We start from the raw sequence: 12,119 nt of genomic DNA, 5'->3' as shown, positions 1-12,119 counted from the left end.
TGGTAGGATTTATCGACCTCCTCAATATACTAGCTGTATGGGTGCCCCCTTCCAGTCCCAAGTACCTAGTGGTAGGATTTATCGACCTCCTCAATATACTAGCTGTATGGGCGCCCCCTTCCAGTCCCGAGTACCTAGTGGTTGGATTTATCGACCTCCTCAATATACTAGCTGTATGGGTGCCCCCTTCCAGTCCCAAGTACCTAGTGGTAGGATTTATCGACCTCCTCAATATACTAGCTGTATGAGTGCCCCCTTCCAGTCCCAAGTACCTAGTGGTAGGATTTATCGACCTCCTCAATATACTAGCTGTATGGCTTCACCTCATCCAATCGAGATTGTTTCATACAGAATGAACCTGGTAAGCAGGATCGACTTTTGTGTAGCGTGCTACATGCCCATATAGCCGGAGTAAGAGTTCACATACTATGCAAGTTTGTGTAGGACTATGCAGGCCTAGTCTCACGAAGTAATTGCCAGTTTGACAAAGTAATTCGAGATTAACTCAAAATCTCAACTGGAAACTTCATATTTCCTCTCTCGCTAAATCAGCTTCCTCGAGGTTGGGCGTTCTGTATCGTCTCCGCCAGTTCTTCTCTCCCGCGCAGTTGCTATCCATATACAGGGGCCTTGTCCGCCCTCGTATGGAGAATGCATCTCACGTGTGGGGGGGCTCCACCCACACAGCTCTTCTGGACAGAGTGGAGGCTAAGGCTCTTCGTCTCATCAGCTCTCCTCCTACTACTGATAGTCTTCTACCTCTTCAATTCCGCCGCGATGTTGCCTCTCTTTCTATCTTCTATCGATATTTCCACGCTGACTGCTCTTCTGAACTTGCTAACATCATGCCTCCCCCCCTCCCGCGGCCCCGCTGCACACGACTTTCTACTCATGCTCATCCCTATACTGTCCAAACCCCTTATGCAAGAGTTAACCAGCATCTTCACTCTTTCAACCCTCACGCTGGTAAACTCTGGAACAATCTTCCTTCATCTGTATTTCCTCCTGCCTACGATTTGAACTCTTTCAAGAGGAGGATATCAGGACATCTCTCCTCCCGAATTTGACCTTGCTTTTGGCCACCTCTTCTGATTCTTTTATGGGAGCAGCGATTAGCGGGCTTTTTTTTATTTTTGCTTTTTTTGTGCCCTTGAGCTGCCTCCTTTGTTGTAAAAAAAAAAAAAAAAAAAAAAAAAATACCTCAAATGTCCATGTCTCACGGGCACAGAGTATTGCAGGAAGCACACTCGACTTGATGATCCCAGTCTTTGTCTTTCTGCATGTTTCGTCAACGCCATATGTTCGTGAAAAGCAGCGAGTCCATGGCACCGTGGGCCAAGCCAATTCACCAATTCGTATGAGGTTATAACGAAACTTACCATTGTTCTGACCTACTGTGGAATTTTCCAAGATTTCAATGTGTCCTCGTTATACGCATCCACAGGTTTTACTATTTCATTCACTAAATCACCAAGCACCTCAACCTTGGATTTGGCCTAGGAGAAATGACATCCTAATGGCTTCGCCTCCTCGTGCAGTGCTTCAAGAGTCATAACTGGAATTTCTAGTAACATGGCGAGGTCAAGTGGAGCCGTAAAGACTGTTTACTCCAGAGCAACGGTCTGGACATGGGAAACCAGACACCCCAAGTCCAGTGACATATTTAAGTGAAGTAAAGAAGTAGCCTTTTCCATGAAAGCAAAATGCTGAGTTAAGTATTGATGCTTAATTGATTAACAAGACGAAATGAGATAGAGGCGTAGGCTGAGTGGATAACGTGACGGCGCCGCGCCCAGGACGACACGGGTTCGCTCCTCACTCCGTGCCACAAGCTGGGATTTTTCAGTCACCGCCGAGTGACCTAAGACTACCCACCCACATGCTGTTCAGAAGACCACCTATCAACCCGGACTCTAGATTCTAGGATCAAAGATGAGCTCCGGGAGGGCAGCATGAGCCAATGCAAGATGGCGCCACTATAAACACTTGCCTGCGCCACAACGGACTGGGACCGACCATCAGGCCCTACTACGGAGGTCTACCGGTGCCACAGGCGAAAACGTAAAAAAAGAAAGGTGAAAAATTCAAACCGGACATAAATCGACCCTAACAAGTCTCTTTTCCTGTTTATTCTACTGGTAAAATGCAAGCTTACTGCAATTCCTTAACGTCTGGCTTCTCCACGGAACAAAGGCAGGGGAAGTCTGAGGTTTAAATTTATTTTCATGCTTTAATTAAACGCACAAGGATTGGTCATCATTTCAGGAGGCTTATTGTAACGGAGTAGCGGAACGGCGTTGCGTGTCCAATATTTATGTCTTCTGTTGAGTCCAGTGTTTGCGTAAAGGAGTTTAAATTTGTCCTTATGTTTTGTCATGGCACTGCCCTCTATCAGAGTTGAAGATCACTAGTCCTGTCCAACATCGTCTCTCCTCTACTTCTAGTCTCCTTGATTTAACCGACCACTGGTGCACATAAAGTGTAATTCAACAAAGAGCCAAAATGTCGTATTCTCGGCGGAGTAGCTGCCAGATATCACAAGTTTTCTTAAGATATCACTCTCAGGTAGCACTACACCTCAGGCATTGATCCAAGGAGGTGTTTCGAATAGCTCCTCCAATTTCATCTTCATTAACTTTTACAGCATTTGTGATCTTTATTCTAATTTCCACTCTGTGAAACACCATTTCTCTTCTAAGAATCCCTTCCACTTTCTAGCCGAAACAGGTTGCTGAGTAGAGGCAGATATCTCTATTCCGTTCACTCCTAATATATAGTATTTTCTGCATTAAAATCCAAAGCTGGAGTCTTCGTCTATGAACACAACAGTATTGCCAGCTGTTGTGTCCCCGTCCTATATAGCTTGAGTCTTCGGAATTTCCCACCACTTTAATTGTCACTTTATCAATTTTTGTGCATGCATTGTGCACCTCTCACCTAATTCTGCCGTCGACAGTTCATTGACTAGAATTTGAAAATAGAGCAATCCTAAACTCACTCTTCCTTTAGCTGAAACATCCTAAAATTATCGTTCTACAGCTTTACTTTATTTTCTTTCTGAAGTTTTTAATGGGCTTAGGCCGACCGCCAGGCCCCTGAAGAAAGCCTACCAGCGCTACAGGCGAAGAGGTAAAATAATAATAATAATGATAATAATAATAATAACACGGATTTCGGTAGCAGCGGGGAACATGTTTCTTAATGGTCCCTCCAAGCTAGAAAAAATGAGAAAAAATCACCCCTCACACAAACCATTTCATAATATATATCAAAGCATTTGTGAACAGATTATGTATTATCTATTTTGGAAGGGTTTATATCATGGCACAAATTTGGCCCGTCGCTGCTACACGGTAAAGTCACAGATTTGGCCCGTTGCTGCTACCGGGTTAAATATTTTAGGATATTTCAATTCTAACCACTAGTTTTGGCGTAAATCCTTCTTCAGTGAGCAGCCTGTTGAACAAACCTAAACTTCCCTCTTCATAATGATCCAGAGAGTTGGTTCGGTGTCCTAAACGTATGAATGACTGCCCTGGAGACAAGCTCAACACTTTAAACCTCTTCCTAACCTTTAACCCTTTAATTTATTCTTGTAAATTATACTCTCCGTGTGAGTTCCTAAGTTAAAACTACATCCTTATTTTCGTATTGTCTTGTTTCTATATAGCTTCTAGATACACTGAAGAAACATTGGTCGGTATTTTAAGGCACTTCCGCTTCTCACATTAACTATTTCCAAAGGTCAAGGAGGGGATGAATCGGGTTCTTATGAGTGTTTTTATAGGTTCATACTACTGAAGAAGGGACAGATTATCACCAGGGTCATAAAACTACTCCTGAAAAAGCCCTAAACTCATACGAAGGGCTTGTCAAATATGTGATCTTGGGCGACTAAATGTTTGAAAATACGACCCATTGTTTGTGGCAGAACATTTCAGCTCGGTAGGAAAACCTGATTGAGTACTTTTCAGATTTCCCGGAGAATGATTACTGCTTCCACCTCAGACCCATCTTGGCGTGCCCAGTACATCACTGAGGGGAAAGTCCCTGGAATGGGGCAAAGATTTCATGCACTTTCTCTGCTTCTTATGCTTAGAAACCCTGGTTCAATCACGCTTGTTCTCGTGCATCACAGGTAGGCAGGTGCTTCACAAATGATAACTTAGCCTCGGCATCCCCACGTCCGCGTGCTGACCACTCGGCCATCGCATCCCCATCCCATCTACGTATTGCTAAGTCGTTTCCTCGAGGTAACGGCAAAGGTAAAGGCGGCAGAGATGGACTTGTGTATTCCAGTACGAACACGAATACTTCAAATTCCAACGAATACGAATACGAATTCAAATGCACTGAATTTTTTTTTTTTTTTACGTTGTTGCCTATTGCGCCGGTAGGCATCTTCCCGGTAGGGCCTGATGGTCGGCCCAAGGCTTCTTCCAGGTGGGGCCTGATGGTCGGCCCAGCCCGTTCTGGCGCAGGCGAGTGTTTATAGTGGCGCCATCTTGCATTGGGTCATGCTGCCCCCCGGAACTCGTTCTTGATTCGCTTGGACGGCTTCCTCTAGAGTCCGGGTTGATGGGTGGTCTTCAGGACAGCATGTGGGTAGTTTTAAGACACTCGGCGGTGACTGAAAAATCCGAGTGGTAGCGTGAGGATTCGAACCCGCGTCGTCCATCACGCGGCGAATGTGGGTCCAGTACGCTATCACTTCGGCCACCGCCGAATACAAATACGAATACTTCTTGAAAGTATTCATGAATACATTGACGAATACCTTTCACTGAAAAATACCTTCTTACTGGGTATATCACTGTTCTAAAGTTATGGAACAGTAAAATAAGCTCATGAACAATCTCTTATGACTGGTGCCAATATTCAATACAGGGATATCATACTTATTTTAAATACAGCAGATATATTAGTTTATATTTTCCCAAAATTCTCACACACCAGTTATGAAAGAAACACTACGAAATATATCACGACAACCCCAGTGATAGGAAGCTTCATGCTGTTGACCTCACATGTATTCTTCGGTGTTTTGATGTTCAACAGTGAGTTTACTGTCATCTCCGGGAAGCGCCGTGCCACTTTACATATAACATCCCATGAGCAATAAGACAGTAGAGAAAATCGTATATGCAATAAGCCTGCATCAAACTGAACTACAGAGTCACCACCCGCACAGGCAAGTGGCATCTGAGTCAGACTCCGGATGTCTGCCGCAGTCTCCGAACCTGCTGTACTCTACACGACCACTACATGTCCGCCCAGGAGGCTGTGTTGTAAGGAACAGCGGCTGTTATTCATGATACTAAATTTTGAAGTATTCGTCAGATTATTCCCAGAATACGAATACTTTTCCCTTGTATTCGAATACGAATGAGACTATTTTGATTTCTATCAATAAATATTCGAATACGAATACGAATACACGCAAATACGGTATTCGACTGCGAATACCGAATACGAATACTCCATATCTGAAAGGTGGATGCATACGCTATAGCTGCGCGTGGCTGGGGTGCTCAACTCCGATCCGTTGGCCCTTTGAGCCTGTGGTAGGTAATAACCAGTCACCCGGGACACGGGCCAATGTGAAATCCGGGATTGCACAGTTTTCCTTCCCCAGGTTTTCCCAGGTACCCGTTTATCGACCAGTCCGGAAGGGAGGATGAACAGCTGGGTGAGCTGCACGCCGACTAAGTCCGCCGGGATACGAACCCGGTCCCGCGGAGTCGTAGCCAGGTACTCCAAACACTGCTCCATGATATTTTCACCTTCTCAGATGCTAACTCTATACAAGGACTTTGTCGCCATAATATGGAGAATGCATCCCATGTGGGGGAAGTGAGTTCCATCCATGTAGTTCAGGGGAATAGAAGATTCAAAAGCTTTTAGCCTCATCAACTTTCCTCCTATTAGTGACTGCCTTTTACCTCAAATTCTGCCGTTCTGCTTCTTTTCCTTCTATCCTTCACTGACATTTTCATGCTAACTACTTTTCTAAGCTAGCTGACTAAAGGCCTCACCCGCTTTCACGACCTCGCTGCACAAAACGTTCTACTCGAGCTCACATTGAAATTATCCAGATCCTAAGGCAAGAATTAATCGCTTTTACTTGTAAATTTTGGTACAGCCTCCCTCTGTTGTATTTCCTCATCCTATAATTTGAAGGTCTTCATGAGGCAAGTATCAACTGAATCTGATGCTCTTTTTTTAAATCTTTTGTTTGATGGAACGTTGATAAAGTAGGCTTATCTTCTGCTTTTCTTTTGTTCTCGAACTGTGCCCTTTTAGCTAAACTATATTAACCCGTCCGCTGCGATTGGCACGGATTTCGCCTTCCCTGGTAGCCTGGTAACATATGCTCCCAGGTCTCTCTGTCCCTCTGTGGTGGGTAGTGGAGTGTTTCCCATGTGGTATTGATATGATGGATTTCCCCTCCCAAGATGTATGACTTCACATTTTTCTTCACTAAATTGTAGCAGCCACTTTCCTGTAGCTTGGTGATGTCTTCTTGTAGGAAATCCGCATCCAAGGGGTTAAAGCAAAAAGAGGTGGGCCTGCACCCAACCTCGGCCATATCCTCTAGGCTGAATATGGTCTTACTTGATAAAAAAATAAAAAATAAAAACAGTGCTGAAAAGAAAACTATCCACTACAATTTAGGAATGAGGAGCAACGACACTGATGTAGTTAATGAGTGTGCATAAAAAAAAAATAAGACATGCGCTTTGACTAATTCTCACTTTTAGGTCTTTAGATGCCCAAGGCGATAAAAAAGATAATGTAAAAGATGTGCCACGCTTGCAAGGGCTGGTGATGTGACTCGTAGTGGCTAATAAAAAAAAATAAAAAAATAAGACATGCGCTTTGACTAATTCTCACTTTTAGGTCTTTAGATGCCCAAGGCGATAGAAAAGAAATTGAAAAAGATGTGCCACGCTTGCAAGGGCTGGTGATGTGACTCGTAGTGGCTAGTGTTTAGAAGTATGAATGGATGGTGCAGATTTTACCAAAGTGGTTTGTGGGTAGTGTTGTAATTAGAAGTGCGGGTGCATATCGTAATGGTTAAAAGAGTTAAGATTGATGGATAAACATATGAAGGTAATACATGCTCCAACTTTTTGATTGATTATGCAAAAAAAAAAAAAAAAAAAAAAAATCGAAAACGTGAAAACGACCAGGTACCAAAAACTCAATGTAGAAAACGAGATACGGTACAGTGGAAGAAAAAGGAAAAAAGAAAGGAAAAATGGAATACCAGTAAAACAAAGTATGCATCTAAGTCTATATACACCAAGTCAAGTCATACGCAGGTTTGTGGGAGGAGACACGGCCGAGGCGTGGTTTATGCGTGACACTGCTTGGAGCCAAACTAGAGAATGTAGAAACAGGGATTTAGAGAAAATGAGGAAAAGCGGACTAATTTAAATCAATCGCTTCAACATGCCCTCCCTCACACCCCACACCGCCGTTTGTAGGCATTGGAATTACAGTCACGCAATAGCACAATAAAAAGACATTTTTTCGTCAGTGGCTTGCCTGAACGCGCTGTGAAAGAAGGCGAGATTGCACATCCAGAGTGCACATACGGCCCTAACTTTAGTCACCCCTGAACTGGCGTTTTTTTTATTATTTTTTTTTAGCTCCAAGTGACGTCATCCCGCTGCTCCGCCTCCAAACCGCCTCCTGCCCGTACCGGTCGCAGTTTTGAAGCAGAGTGACTTGACTTGGTATATACAGACTTAGGGATGCATCATAGTCGGATTAGTGTCAGGTGAGAGAAAACAACAACAACTCATGAGACACTTCCTGACTACCAGTGGTGGGCACCGCTAACCGAAAAGTTGATATCGCTAACTAGTAATCCACTAACTATAAAGCTAGTTTCGCTCACGCTAAACCGCTAACCTGATAAAGAAATTAGTGGAAGCTAACGCTAACCGCTAACCGCGAACTTTTATTTATGGATTTAGCTTCGGTATAGTATTTTGGCTCTAAACCCCCTTACAACAGACCTAGTGACCTGAAAATTCAATATGTTGTAGCTTAGACATCGAGCTTTCCAGAAAGATATAGCATGCCAAAATCAGATGATGAAAAAGGTGAACACAAATAATGATAACGATAAACAGGGCAACAATAATGAACGTGACTACTCGGTGACAACGTCGCAGCTGAACTGAACCAAGAGCCCAACAACAACAACAACAACAACAACAAAAGAGAAAGAAGCCTCCAGTTTATCCTAAATCCGTATATTTCACCCAAGATTTCCCGCAAATTTACGCATTTTTTAAACTTTTTTCCATAACTGACATTTTTATTTTTATTGTTTTAAGTTCATTTCTTGTCAGGTGGAAAACATCGAATTATTGTTATTAAATCCCGAGTTCTAAGAGTTGGAAATGGAAGAAGGATTACCCTAAAATACCAAAAAGTTTCCCTAATAACTGTCCAATTACCCTACTCTAAGGCGTAATGTACTCAGAACTGGAAACCCTGTAATGATTGCGCCATGTAGCTCTTCTGATGCTGTGTCTGCCCAAAACAGATAAGAACAAACCTGCATGAATTTTAAGTGGACTTCAAGTTAACGGAACCGTGCCCACCACTGCTGACTACCATCCCTCGACACCAAGACACAGGCACACGCACACCCACACCTCCCCCCCCTCCCCCCCCCCCCCCCACACACACATGTCCACCCAATAGTGAATGGGCACCAGTCAATCTGTCGGGGTTTATGTCCTGCCTCCAGTGGGTGTGAGCGTGTGTGTTTCCGGCAGTTCCCAAATATCCGTCAGCTGAGCTTCTTCAACGAGGGTAGTGGTTGGCGATCAAGAGTTCAGTCGTGATCTGACCATGGTGGATTACACACACACACACACATACATGCACACACACACACACACACACACACACACACACACACACACACACACACAACACACACACACACACACACACACACACACACACACACACACACACACACACACAATCAACACACACACACACACACACACACACACACACACACACACACACACACACAATCAACACACACACACACACACACACACACACACACACACACACACACACATATAAACACAGGGGTTGCTGCATGCCTATCAAAGAACCCCCCTGTCACCTCACACACACGCAACTGGTTAGAGCGCTGCGCTGCCAGGCTTCATGGTCTGCCAGAGCGGCAGTTCGAGCCCGCTCAGGCCGGATTCTTTCCGTTGACTAAGAGTGGTTACTGTCCCCCCTTGAGCAAGGGGGATGGGGTGTGTGGTGTGTGAGGTCCTGGCAGTACCCAGAGATTGATGATAAAGAGCACTTGCTCATGTCGGGAGGGTGCCTGCTGGCGATTACGAGTCCAACACGTGATCAGGCCGTGGTCAATTACACACACACACACACACACACACACACACACACACACACCAAAAAAAATCACGAGTCGGTGATCTTGCAGTCAGGACATAAAAAAAAAAACCCTCAATCGTAAAGTTGATCACAAGGCAGCCAAGCGAGGCACGTAGATTAGTATATATTACCGTGAGATCGATACACCGACCTCCAGTCAAAATTCCATTGGAGATGTAATTTTGTTGTTGTTGTGTTTCTTGAGTTACGAAATGTCACGAGGCACTACACAGAAGAATGGTTAGCTAAACTGTGTGCGCTGCTCTGGCTTCAAAGGCCTAATCTCTGAAATTGATCACAGCTGCACGCAAACACGGAGGGATCTTTGTATATATGTTTCAGGAATCGTTATCGAGCACCAGACGTTGCCTTGATACGATAAGAGAGAATGATATGTCTTACCCTGTCGGTTAGGTGTGACAGAGTTGTGAGTGACACCGGAAAATTAAGAGAAAATAGAGTTCTTTAGGAATAACTGTGTGTGTGTGTGTGTGTGTGTGTGTGTGTGAGAGAGAGAGAGAGAGAGAGAGAGAGAGAGAGAGAGAGAGAGAGAGAGAGAGAGAGAGAGAGAGAGCACAGTATTGTTTAGACTTTAGACTTTAGAGAGTGTGTGTGTGTGTGTGTGTGTGTGTGTGTGAGAGAGAGAGAGAGAGAGAGAGCACAGTATTGTTTAGACTTTAGAGACTCGCCTGCAAAACCGCTGTCTGTGCCCGCCTCCTCCTATCCCGCCCCTCAGCCCTCCCCGGCGGCAGAATCCCTAGTTGTGTTCTAATTGTCTTATCAACTCATTTGTTGGTCTGACACAAAAGTTACGGATTGTGTTTGCGGAAGCAGCCCACTACTCTCTCTCTCTCTCTCTCTCTCTCTCTCTCTCTTTGGAGCCATCTGATTAATGTAGAATCACTTAGGTTTAAGGACAGGCCACCTAGTCTGGACCATGGGGTCTGTGTGGTCTGATTTTCTATGTAAATCTATGTAAATCTCTCTCTCTCTCTCTCTCTCTCTCTCTCACACACACACACACACACTCTAAAGTCTAAAGTCTAAATAATACTGTGCTCTCTCTCTCTCTCTCTCTCTCTCTCTCTTCTGTTACTATCGTGTTACTGTTTCTGTTGCTCTTTGGTGTATGATTGTTATCACTCCTTGCATTCCCTCAAGTTCCATCTATATAATCTAAGTGCTGGATAAGTTCTATTTGACTGTTATGACTTCAATAAATCATAAGCGTCCAGTGTTTCAGTGATTTGTTACGAGTAAGATTTCATTTACGTCATTTGAATTTAATATGAGAGCTTTATCTGGTCAAGGGCTTGTGGGCTACTCTGCTTTTATGTTACGGTGAGTTGTGTTTGACTCTTAGGGCCGCTTCCACAGTCGTTTTGTTTGTTGTGATCGTTACCAATGGCTGTTATCGCCGCTATAGTATTTCCACGTCAAACTGGCCGATGGGGTAGTGGCGGCTGCGGGGTTAGCCTAGCCCCGCACCTTGCCACACACTCTCAACACCTCTCGTTTCCTCTGCAGCCGCCGCTACCCCATAGGCCAGTTTCACGTGGAAAACTATAGCGTCGATCGCCGCCATTGGTAACGATCAAAACAAACAAAACGACTGTGAAAGCGGCCCTTAGTGTCCTGTGTTTTTATAATCGTGCTATTCTTCCCGAACGCGGTGAATCTTCGAGTTGTTAAATTGTATAATCTAAATTGTTCTGACACTTGTCTTATTAAAAAAAGTGTTACTAGCTTTTAGAGTGTACACATACGGTGGACAGAAAACACAGTGACAGTCCTACCTAACTACTAACATTACTTCATAACAAACTAAGTCTTATATTGTAGTATTAACCGAAGGCGATAGTTTTACCGCTTTATTGTACCCGCTGGATCCTGTATATTACGTTCACGACTCATTATTAATTGTTATATATTATCAATATTATGTACTGATTATCAAAGATGATATTGTTATTAAAGATTATATTATTATTATTATTATTATTATTATTATTATTATTATTATTATTATTATTATTATCATTATTATTATTATTATTATTATTATTATTATTATTATTATTATTATTATTATTTTTGTTGATGTTATTTTCGTTGTTGTTATTGTTGTTGTTGTTCCTGTTTTTACTCTTATCACTGGGAAGGAGGACGGAAACAGAGGTGGGCAAGTGCGGTACTTAGTGTGGTAGTGCGGTAAAGCGGTAGTACCGCATCACAAACAAAGTGCCGCACTACCGCACTACCGCAAAATTTCTGAGAATACCGCACTACCGCGGACCGCACTAAAAAAATCCTCCAGTACTCTTTTGCGGTACTTTGAAAACTATCGAAGACGACATTTGGAGCACGGCATGCTCACAGAATTTATTATTATTTTTTTTTTTACAGTGAATCGGACTCAATCTGTCATTCGGTATCAGTCATCAGAATCAGTGATTCAATCACTCTGACTTTTCAATTATTATTCACAATTCAATACTAAATAGACAGAATAAACCACTACACTGCGAGTCTTCTTAAACCCACGCGCTGCCGGCCATTTCAACCCCGGACCTGTCCGTGGTGCCGGCAGATTTTTCATTGTACTATTTTAAGCTTGTTTCCTTTGTTTGGACAGCCAGGATAGGCACCGAAGTATTCTTTTATTTTGACTA

This window comes from Eriocheir sinensis, chromosome 23 (genome assembly GCF_024679095.1).
Source record: "Eriocheir sinensis breed Jianghai 21 chromosome 23, ASM2467909v1, whole genome shotgun sequence".
Lineage (NCBI taxonomy): Eukaryota > Metazoa > Arthropoda > Malacostraca > Decapoda > Varunidae > Eriocheir > Eriocheir sinensis.
The sequence above is the reverse complement of the archived record's forward strand: the minus strand, read 5'-3'. Positions refer to the sequence as shown.